We start from the raw sequence: 11,849 nt of genomic DNA, 5'->3' as shown, positions 1-11,849 counted from the left end.
ATGTTATGTTGAATTGGGAATGGATTTATTGTTTTCATGCTTGGTTTCATGTATATGTTGGTTTCTTGCTTGGTTTCATATATATGTTGTGTTCTTAATGGGTTTTGGGTTCTTGAAAATAAACTGAGACACTACGCCTTTTTAGGCATACGACAACGATTGAACAGGACCTGTTGAATCAAGCACATCTATATGTCTTGGAGAATACGGAGGAAGTCCTACCTTATATCGAGTACGTATGAGTTTTATTCTTTAAGTTTCCATTTTAAATTATTTCTTATGTTTAGCTTATATATTTGGGACCGTAATGCTTGAATTTTTCGTGTCATGTAGGCAACATATGATCCACATCAAGACTGCTTATCCAAAATTTAGAAAGAGAACAAAGTGGCTGCAGGATAAGCACAATAGCACTTTCATTCAATGGCTACGCTTCAAGGTATATGTTGTTGAATAACATATTTCTCTTTTAATTTTCTTCTTATTTCTATGTTAGATTGAATTAAGATATGATTAATTTGTAGGTTCAAAGTGAACTTGAGGAAGACAATCATGGCGTATCAGAAAATTTAAAGTGGCTAGCAGCTGGTCCAAACATGGCAATGCCATTATATAGGAGCTATCTTATTAAAGGTATTAAATTCAATATCAAGGCACGAGATGATGTGCGGACAACTCAAAATAGTGGAGTTTATTTACTTGCACATACCATGCAAGTTGCTAGTGCCAAGGATAAAAACCCAATTCTCTCAAATATGGGTTTCTATGGTGTCATTCAAGAAATTTGGGACCTTGACTACCAAAAGTTTACAATCCCAGTCTTTAGGTGTGATTGGATAGATAGTACTGGTCTTGTAGTCGACGAACTTGGATTTACCCTTGTAGATTTGAGTAAAATTGGACATAGGAATGACCAATTTGTTTTGGCTTCTCAAGTCAAACAAATATTTTTTGTTGACGACCCGATGCATCATGGTTGGTCGGTAGTGTTATCAATGCCTAATAGAGAATATAATGATGTTATTGGTGATGAAGTCTTAGGTGATGTGATAATTGAGTGTGAGCCATTTACTAGAGGGATGCCAAATGTTGACACATTTGATGAACTGGTGGGTGAGTTAGGTGGTCAAAATATTCGAGATGGGTGTGAAGATATATGGATTGAATGATGCTTATGTAATTGGCAGTAGGGGTGGGCACGGTTCGGTTTGGACTGGTTCCGGGGGAAAAATGGAACCTGATCCGATAGTGCAGACCGGTTCGGTTTGGACCGGTTCTGCTCAACATCCATACAGAAATCCGAACCAACCCGGACCTGTCCGGTTCCGGTTCGGTTCCTGCGGTTCCGGTTTTTTTTTTTTTTTTTTTTTTTTAAATTTTAACAAATCTGCCCAAAATGTATTTTATATACTAACATACCCCAAATTTGAGGTTCCATCAAGCTTTCAACACATTAAAATGAATCCAACTTCAACAAAAATACAATCCAAATTCAAATGAATCCAACTTCAACAAAAATTCAATCCAAATTCAATCCAACTTCAACATCATCAAAATGAATCCAACTTCAACAAAAATACAATCCAAATTCAATCCAAAACTGAAAATATGCAAAACTGAAAATCTGAAAAACTGAAAAACTACAAAACTGAAAAACTGAAAAATATTGCAGCAAATCTGTTATACACTGTCAATTAATCAATTAATCCATTTGAATGCACAACCAATTAATAAATTTGAATGCACACTAGTAAATCAAACCGAAACAACAAACAAAAGTCAACTACAAGCTAACAACACTTAACTAGAAAGCAACTGAAAAACAGAAACCAATTAACTAGACTTGAGCCAAGCAAGAAAATAAAGGGTTTCAAATTGCAGTTTTGACAAATCTAACATCTGTTCAGTTTTTAGCCTTTAGCTTTCAAACCACTAGCCCAATTTTGACATTCTTTGCATCATTGGATTCAGCACGAAAAAACAAAGAACCCTAAGCAAGCCAATTTCTCAAAATAGTTGCCTATGACAGCAGTAATAAAGCAAAACGAAAAACTGAAAATCTCAAAATCTGCAAAACTGCAAAATTGAAAAAATTGAATGCACAATATGAGCACAAACCGAAACACCATATCTAATTCCCTAAACAAATAATGAGCAGAAGAAATATACAGTCATGAAAGTTTGATAAAAATACAAATGCAAACAGAGATAACAATATTGAAGATTAACAACTTGGCTTAATTGTTTTGAAACTTTGAACTTCTCAAGTAGTGGAAAACATAAAATAAAATATGATTCGTGCTTTCACTCTTTCATTTTCTAAGCAAACAACCAGAGGATATAACTAAATATACAAAAGGACAACAAAATCCCAACGAATAAAAGAACAAAAATTTGCGAGAAATGAACCTGTTTCAAGTTGCAGAAACCTTCATAGATGGCAAGAACAACAGAGTCGAACGCTTTCACAGGGAAAGAAGTGACGACTTCCCATCTTGATCCACAATTTCTACACATACCCAATTCATCAAAACCAGTTAGTTTTTTTAAAAAAAAACCAGCCACTTTGACCAGAGCCCAAGTAAGCAGCTCTCTGCTCTTGGAGTCCAGAGAGAGTCTTCAATGGAAAACTGACGAGGAGGAGTGCACGGACGGCTGCGTCAATGGGAGAAAAAAAAAGGAGTGCGAAGCTGCAACCTACTCCAGAAATATGGATGATGATCTGCACGAACTGCTGATGGAGGACATAGAGATGGTCAGACAGAGAATCGAAGGGGGAAAAGAAACAAAACGAAAAAACAAAGAAAAAAGAAAGCCAGAAGAATTGAACCTGCTTGCGTGACGAGGACGACGGCGCGACGGCTGAAGAAGAACAAGGATGGCTGCAACAATGGTTTCACGCAGAGGAAAGGAAAGGTTCTTCGGGTTCGGCGGCTCTGAAATCAGAGAGAGGGAGAGGAAAAAAATCGAAGAAGGAAGAAGAAACCCCTAAATCGTGTGTTTTAGTTGTGATGATCCTGTGTATGTGTGCGTACGGTAGTATTTTAGATAGCCAATACAAAACAGCCACATGTTAACTATATATAAAATATAAAATATAAATATATAAAATATAAAAAATATATATTAATTAATTATATTGGACCGGTTCGGATTGGACGGTTCCTTGTAGTAGAAAACCGGAACCGGAACCGGTCTGAACCGGTCCGGTTCAGATTTGACTCGGTTTTTGACTTTTTTAGTCAACACGGTTTTTTCCGGATTTTTTCGGTTTGGTTTGGTTCGGTTTTGCGGTTTTGCGGTTCTAATGCCCACCCCTAATTGGCAGTGTATGACATTAATTTTGTAATATATTGTAATGTGATTTCTTCACTTTCATTATACAGGTTTTGGCCACAAAACAATCAGTGCAAAAAATACTGGTTCCAGATTACATCATTATATTCTGCATAAAAAACGACGTCTGTTCAAATAAAACATGACGTTATTGTGAACCAGTTATTCAGCATATTTACCGACGTCTTAAAGCAACGTAACAATGAAGAACCACGACGCTATTGTGAAGTAATTATTCAGGATATCACGTCGGGGAAGGATTAAGAACCGCCATGTAATTCAAAATAACACGACTCCAATCCCATAATATCGACGTCTAAAAAACGAGATATATAATCTGAATGTTAAAAAATACGACGTCATCATACATTTTCCACGTCGCAAGTTCTTTTATAAACGAAGAGGAACGAAATGAATTCCGACGGTAATTCATTATAACCGCCGTCTAATATCAATTAATCGACGTTATTTGTAATACGGCTCTCATCATAATCAACGCCGTCTATATGTTCTGTAATACGGCTCTCATTTATTTGGAACCGACGTTGTTTAGAAGTTCAACGTCGTCTATATTAATAAGTGCGTCGTGAGTAATGAATACATATAAATACAACGTCGACTATATAAATGCCACCGACGTTGTTTCGCATTTCAATGTCAACTATATAAATACACACGTCGTAAATAATGACACTGACAACTATTTCCACGTCATCTTTTTTAGAAAAATCGAAGTGGAAAATTTATTTCACGACGGTTGTTTGTAAATAAGAGACGTAGTAGATTTCAATAACGTCGTCTTCTCATGTATTTAAAGACGTCATATTTTTTCTTGTCGTGAAAATTATATTTAACGGCGTAGTGTTTTAGTTGTCGTCGTTGTATGTCTATCTTGCGGCCTTGTTCTTTTAATATGTGTCATATTTTTCCTTTTTAACGACGGTGATTTATTTGAGTTGGTCGTCTATTCTCATCCTCGACTATTTTTTAGAACTTTAGCAGACTAAACAAGTGTGTTTTTATTTGTTTTCGACGTTGTTTTATTTAACAACGTCTAATATTTATCGTTGTTGTTTGTTTCTGAAAATAGGACGTATAAATTTTGTAATACGACTCTCATATATTTGTAACCGACGTTGTTTCGTTGTTCAACGTCTACTCTATAAATACATACGTCGTAAATAATGACACTGACAACTATTTCCACGTCATCTTTTATAGAAAAATCGAAGTGGAAAATTTATTTTACGACGGCTGTTTTTATATAGGCGACGTAGTAGGTATCAATAACGTCGTCTTCTAATGTATTTAAAGACGCCATATTTTTTATTGTCGTGAAAATGATATTTAACGGCGTCTTATTTTAATTTTCGTCGTTGTATGTCTATCTTGCGGCCTTGTTCTGTTAATATGTGTCATATTTTTCCTTTTTAACGACGGTGTTTTTAGAGAGTTGGTCGCCTGTTCTCATCCTCGACTGCTTTTTTAGATCTTTTTGCAGTACAAAGACGTCGTTTTGTATTTGTTGATGACGTTGTATATTTTAACAACGACGGTGATTTAGCGTCGTGGTTTATGAGGGAAAAGATGACGGTGGATTCCACGACCATTGGAAAACCGAATACACGACGATGATTTACCGTCGTCTTTTTGCTTTTTTGTAGTAGTGAGATTTATCCATCTTGAAATTTGGCCATATTCCTATAATTTATGGGATTATAAAAAGGCATGGGAATATGTTTTATGTTTCCAAAAGCAAAAATATTCTCATACTTGGTTTATCCAGTTTAAGCTTAGAGCTCTTAAAGAACTTCCTAATTGGTTCAAGAGCTTCTTTCTGATTTGGGGTCCTACTTTGGAATACCTTCCTCCTGAAATTAAGGAATATTTTCAAATGAAATTTTGCAAATGGAATAAAAACCATCCTGATTAAAGGACCTTATTCATGTGGTTCATGATAATGTATGAACTACCATGTATATTAAAATGGGAATATATTATTTCGGAGGATGTTGATGAGGAATGGACTTATATTCCAAATTTAGTCTGAAGTATCTTAATCGGATAGTGGGATAAATTCACTAGGGATCACCTGGCTCCCACCAAGATCGTCCCAGCTCTTATCCCATCTCCCGCCTCTGCTGCTGCTCTGCCTTTGGTCACTTCTTCTAATCTGACTGTTTCCCAAAAGTTGCAACTGTGGATAGACCAGCCAGGATCATCATCTTCTAAAGAAGAGTTGAAAAAGAAAGTCCTTGAAATTCTCGATCTGGATGACGAATCTATGGCTTCAGCATCTGCCACCCAGCCTGAAGATGAGGTGGACCCTTTTGCTAATGAAGACATGGACAATTTCCATACGGAGCTTTATGGTGGGCTCAGTAATATTATGTCTGATAAGAGACAATTTGTAAAATTGTAGTTTTTTCTTTCTTGTCGTTTAACTGTATTTTTCCTCTGGTTAAAGCAAGATTCTTCTGCTTTAGCTCTGCTTTCGCTTTTATAAAAAGTTTGCTTTTTCTTTTTGACTGTTTGCGGGAAAGTTCAGCGAGAATCCTCAAAGTGAAGATGCAGCTCTACTGTAGGCTGATTTGTGACTTATTGTCTTTATTTGACACGACAACAGCCCTGAAGCTTTAAAAGGAGGACCTCTCCTCAGTTGTAGATCATCGCAAAATTATCACCTCCAGAAATAAACTTTGTACTTTGGAGTGTTTGAGTGCTTGAGTGTTTGAGTGTTTTTATATTCCAAGTGCTGCTTCTGCGAAGCTTTTGTTAAGCACTATTGCCCTTCTGCTTTTATGTAAGTTTGCTAAATATTAATGTTATCGTTTATATCGTTATATTCTTATCCCTGGTTTTGGCTTTGTATGTTTGAATTTCAGATAATTATTTTGTTTCTTCTCTACGTCTCTACACTACCTTCAACACATAAACTAAAGCAAAAAATTGATTAAAATTTTGCTCTTAAGAAGCTAGGCCAGTACTTAGTATATGTGCGTGTCCGACACCTGGTGGTTGCCGGACACAATTGACCAAAAAGCCCTTCTAACCAAAATTCAATGAAATTCAAGTACGACTTCTGCTAAAAATTCAATAGAGTCTCCCCTCTAAATTGAACATTTCCCAAAAATTCCCACCTGTAAAACAAGCATATATGTTTATATTAACCCAACTGCCAGCATGTATCAAATTATATCCAAAAATCAAGCATCTTATTATTCTAGCCTCCGGCCTCAATAAATCGAATAAATCATTCTGCTAACAACATTCAATTCAATTTCTTATAAAATCTCTAGAACTGTATTAGATTTCATAATAACTCAACTGGACTAACTTTATTACTTGACCTCGTGGCTGCACCTAGAATTCTAGATTGCCTACGTACCCTCAACAAGGGATCAAGCCACACGTAGTTCTTCCCCTTTAATAAGGTGCTTGAATATCTCATAACTGAAATTCTCTCCACCTAGTCGTACCCCTATTCCTGATCCGTCAATTCTATTAATATCGTCAATTCCATGCTCGCAGGCCTCAAAGATACCACTTCTATCCAAGCCGCAATCCTCGCAGGCCTCGGAGATACCACTTTTATCTGAGCCGTAATCCTTGCAGGCCTTAGACATACTACTTCTATCCGAGTCGTAATCCTCGCAGGCCTCAGGGGACCATTAGTCAGCCTGAGCCGCATTCATCACACCACATGGTTCGAGTGTCCGTGGAACTCGTGGGGCAATATTTATAAATGATAAACTGTTTCAAAGCAACTAGGGGTTACTCCTGTAATGGGTTTGAAAACCATATCCCGACCTTTATATCAACTTCCAATAGAACTCAACATCATTATTTAATCCGAAACAATGACCCCCGCTCCTAGAAGTGCATGCCTCGAGTTTAAAGTCATTCCTATGCCCACATGAGCTTTTCCCATATTTAGGATGGTCTAAAAGAGACACAAGACTCAAAAGCGATAAAGTCTCAAAAAGTCAACCCGGGACCCCATGGGGTCTACGCCCTCAAAATACCGATCCGAAAGTTTCTAGAGGTTCCAAAATTCCTAGGACACATGTTCCGAGAGTTTGGTCTCGATCGGACGGTCGGATTACCCACGATCGGACAATTAGTGTAAACCTAGCCATAGGGTTGGTATTTTCGGAGGATCCGGGACTTTGTTTTATGATCCGTCAAATCATATACAATTATGGAATTACCTAGATCAACATATATGAAATTGACTATGATCCAACGGTTCAAATGAATCGAACCCGGAAATCGCACAATAGGCAAAATCCGTTTGGGGTCCAAACGTTAACCAAATAGGAATCCGAAAGTACCTACGCGCTCGTGAGGCCCAGGAGATCATTTTAGGACACAATGCCCCTTTGCTACAGTGCCTACGCTCCACCACACGCGCTAGCAGCGCGCAGGTGCCCAAACCGATAACGATCGCTGGAAAATTCTCAAAATTAATGGCCAAGCTTCCTACCCTAGGTTCAGGACATCAATTGGAGCTACTTTTGTTCTTGGACCTACCCTGAAAAATGGCCGAAAGTGGCTGAAATTGGAGGCCGAAACTTCTATTACTTATTTGACTACCAAAACGCAGAAATTTCTCCTAAATAACACAACCAGCAGCGAAAACACCTCGAAAGGATCGAAAAGCATACCTCAATCATAAAATTTGGACCCCGAAAACGTCTGAAACAATCGAAGGAAAAACGGGTCAATTTCGACTGGATTTCCGCAGAATCCGGCAGCTGTGCTGGTGTTTGGCGGCGGAGACCGTGTAGCACTAGAAGAGGACCTCACAATGGTCCTTTTGGGACCGGTGCCGCCCCAAGTGGTGGCTGTGGTGGCTCTTGGAGCCACTGGCCGTGCAACAAAATTCGAAGGGTAGGGGCTGCTCGGTGGGAGGGAGAGAGAGAGAGAGAGAGAGAGAGAGAGAGAGAGAGAGAGAGAGAGAGAGAGAGAGAGAGAGAGAGATTCTAGTTTTAAAAACCAGTTTGGCAAAATTATGATTTTACTTGAATTTTGATCATATCTCTCTCGTAACAACTCGAATTTGAGCCCATTACGTGTCTACAGACTCATCTCGATGTGCTCTACGCAACGGTACAACTGAAATCCCCAAATTCCTTCCTGAATAAAAAGTAAACTTTTAAATCATTAAAATATTCCGGGGTAAAAATATCTTTTACATGAATAAATTAATAATTAAATATTAATTTTGGATCGGGTTGTTACATGGATGCTATAACCTTTAAGAACTAGAAAGATTTGTAAAGATATATATGAGGCTTGTATCTTGGTTAGATGATATTAAGGGCTTATTGGGAATTGATTATTTCCTTTTCAGCGTTTAATATCCCCGTTAGGATCCTAACATGTAAACTCGATTGTACTATCAAAGAGAATAAGGAATGGTTGACCCAAAAATAGGACAGATATTGTAGCATGTAGGGCTTGTAGCATTTATATCCCGTACTTGTAGATTCATGTAATTCAGTTCACTAATTGTATATTATGGACGTAGCCTGACTTGAGTGTGTGTCATGATGTGAATGTGTTGTTTTTACGATCTTAAACCGTTGAGTCAAATTTAGACATCAACAATCCATGGATACGTGTATTCTTTTCTTTACTTGAATGCAAGGACGAGATGAGAATGTTGAAAATGTTATATGGTAATATTAATATCACATTGTCAATTAATTCATGGAATTTGTGTGTGTATAGGAAGAACAAGTTATAGGAACAATGAAATGAATTTTAACTAGATCGTTGCATTTTTGGATGTTCATGGCAGGATCATGCAAAAGGTAATGTGGATGTAGGATATATAAATGGTGCATCTTAATTGACAAAAAGACTCATCTCTTCATCATAATATTGTACTTCCCCCTCTTTAAAAATATAAAGTATTATTGAAAGCTTTGACATCTTTTTATTTCATTGTCTCCGGTGTAATATGCTTTCCATTTATACAAAATTATGGGATTAAATACCTAGGTTTCTCTACGAATAATGCTACTCTTACCACATTTGTATACCACATTCCCATACCACCTTATGTGGCAGATGAGGTGGACAGTCACATCAATTAAAATTATTTAATATTTTCTTTTCTTTTTATGATTTATTAACACTTTAAAAAAAACTGTTAGTTAAACTTTCTTTATTACAATACACTTCATTGATTTAATTGATATGGCATATGATATGGACATGTCACATCATCTGGTATAGAAATGTGGGGTAAAATGTGGTAAGTGTAGCATACTCTATGGTTAATTACCTGTTTCCAATCCATGCCACCCACGAACAAGTCTAATGACGTCGTTTCACAGTTTTACCTTGTAGGATCAATGACATGATCATGTGATTACTCTAGGGGAATATATTTACTCACCACTTTAACCAGATGTGTATTCTCACTACCCATCTTAACACTTGACACGTATGTTCATTGACATAATCATAGTTATATATTTATATAACCATGGTTATACCCATAGATACATGTCAAGTATTAAGAATGATGGTGAGCAAAAATATGCACCCTTAATCTAACTTGATTTAACCTTGCAATGGTAATGAAAACATGTCAACCTCATAGCTATAGCTGCTAATTAATTGCGTGAGATTTTAAGAGCAAATCCACGTCATGGGTTAATTGTTTCTATGTTTTGAGGCATGGATTTCAAAGTGGAAGGATAGCAGCTCATAGCTAGCGTCTTTCTATATTATTCAATTATACATATTTTATACACCACACTATATTATGACATCAGTCCTGATCTCTTGGACTATAGGGATCCAAGAGATTTGTGGTCACTCACCGTTGGATGTAAATTCAACGATTCACTCACTCTTGCACTCCTTTTAAGAAACTTTTTTGAACCGTTGGATGTTACATCTAACGGTGGGTGACCATAGTCTCTTGGACCCCTGTGGTCCAAGAGATCGGGGCTGATTATGACATATATGCATTTTAATTAATCATGCGGTTGGATAAGAAGCTTCCATAGCAATGCCACAGAGTCCTTCCTTGGCAGGAATGCCCCTTTGCATCATCACATATCCACCCTCCCCCCACCCTGTGCCCCAAGAATTCTTCACCAGCCAGTATTTAGTCCCATCACTACTAGTCCCGTATCCAACTGCAGTAACACCATGATCTAAGTTTATACCACGGTGAACACCCCACTTGAATAAAACTGGAAGGTACAGCCACTTGCGTCAATGGCAACCGAAATTGGTTGGTTAGCGACGGCTTGCAACATAGCATTTTGGTTGTTTTTAGGCACATCCTCGTACCCGTTTATGGACACTGTTTGGGATGCAGCTTTCTGAGTGTTGCAACTAGTTCCATCTACACCCCGGTAGGAGTGATTAGCTTCAGTTGTCAGCCTTTGTTGCGTTGGATGAATTGAAAAGCGTCATCCATTAGATCACCTTCACAGCCATGACCTTGACCTGTAGTGTCATAATCCACAAGCTCTTGCTCTGATACTGAGATTTAGTTTCTGGTTTTGAGCTTTTTAACCCCTTCTGTCGCTGCCACTGCTGAGAACGCCCAACAACACCCTATAAAATTGAAATAACATGCCTCATCACTCAATAACATGTTATGTTGTGAAAAAGTGAATGCATCATCATTTAACAACTTGTTTAATACTTACCACATTTGCCTTGGTCCTTGATAGGCGTCACCCTTTTCTCTCCAATCCACTGAAGGAGGCACATCAGTGACATTTCAATATCTGAAACATGTAGCTTTCGTGGAATTGGACATGATCGATTTGGAGGATCGTTTCGTGTAACCATTACGAATTTCCTGAAACTCCTCATTGGTTAGGTCTGCAAATTCATTTAAGCTTAGAGTGAAGTAGTTCTGGCTCATGTGTTTGTTAAAAGCTTAATGAACTCCAAGTTGGCCTTGAATATCACGAATCGCCTCTGTTTCTCCTCAGCATCCTTACAAAAAAAACTGGCCCAAATTGAGCCATCCAGTCTTCATGTCTCGCCAACATGGTTTTCTCATCATAAATTTGGCGTGACGATGCTTGAGAGGAGCAAATGGCCAAAATGAAAAGAAAAGCTAAGCAGAGGTACTGGCCTTGATTTGTGAGAGCCATGGTACGCATTCTGTGAAAATATATTTAATCTTTCATGGGCACAAGACATTCAATGAGCATCTGGCATTTTATAGACATAAACTTGTTGTGGGCTGTCCTTTTCCTCATAGTATACTAGATGGGGACCTGTCTACGTGCCCTCGAAGAATTTCTGACTGGGCACACAATAATTCAATGTTTTGGGTCCGTTAATCATTATTTATTTCCTAATTTCACATTATCCTTTACTAACAGTATAAGAAGATTAGCTAAACTAACTTATTTTTTTGATAGACGAGTAATTGATGGAATTACGAATGGAGTCGGTATTGCGAGTTTATTTTTTTATTATTTTAAGGAAATGAACAAGTGATCCATTACAAGTCATGGATCCTC

At 37.6% G+C, this 11,849-nt stretch overlaps 1 pseudogene; it reads right to left on the bottom strand.

Moving 5' to 3' along the window:
* On the bottom strand, window positions 10,336–11,474 carry LOC18775909 (annotated as a pseudogene).

The sequence above is a fragment of the Prunus persica genome, chromosome G5 (genome assembly GCF_000346465.2).
Source record: "Prunus persica cultivar Lovell chromosome G5, Prunus_persica_NCBIv2, whole genome shotgun sequence".
Classification (NCBI taxonomy): Eukaryota; Viridiplantae; Streptophyta; class Magnoliopsida; order Rosales; family Rosaceae; genus Prunus; species Prunus persica.
Note: the sequence above shows the minus strand (reverse complement) of the source record. Positions and strands in the feature narration are given on the sequence as shown.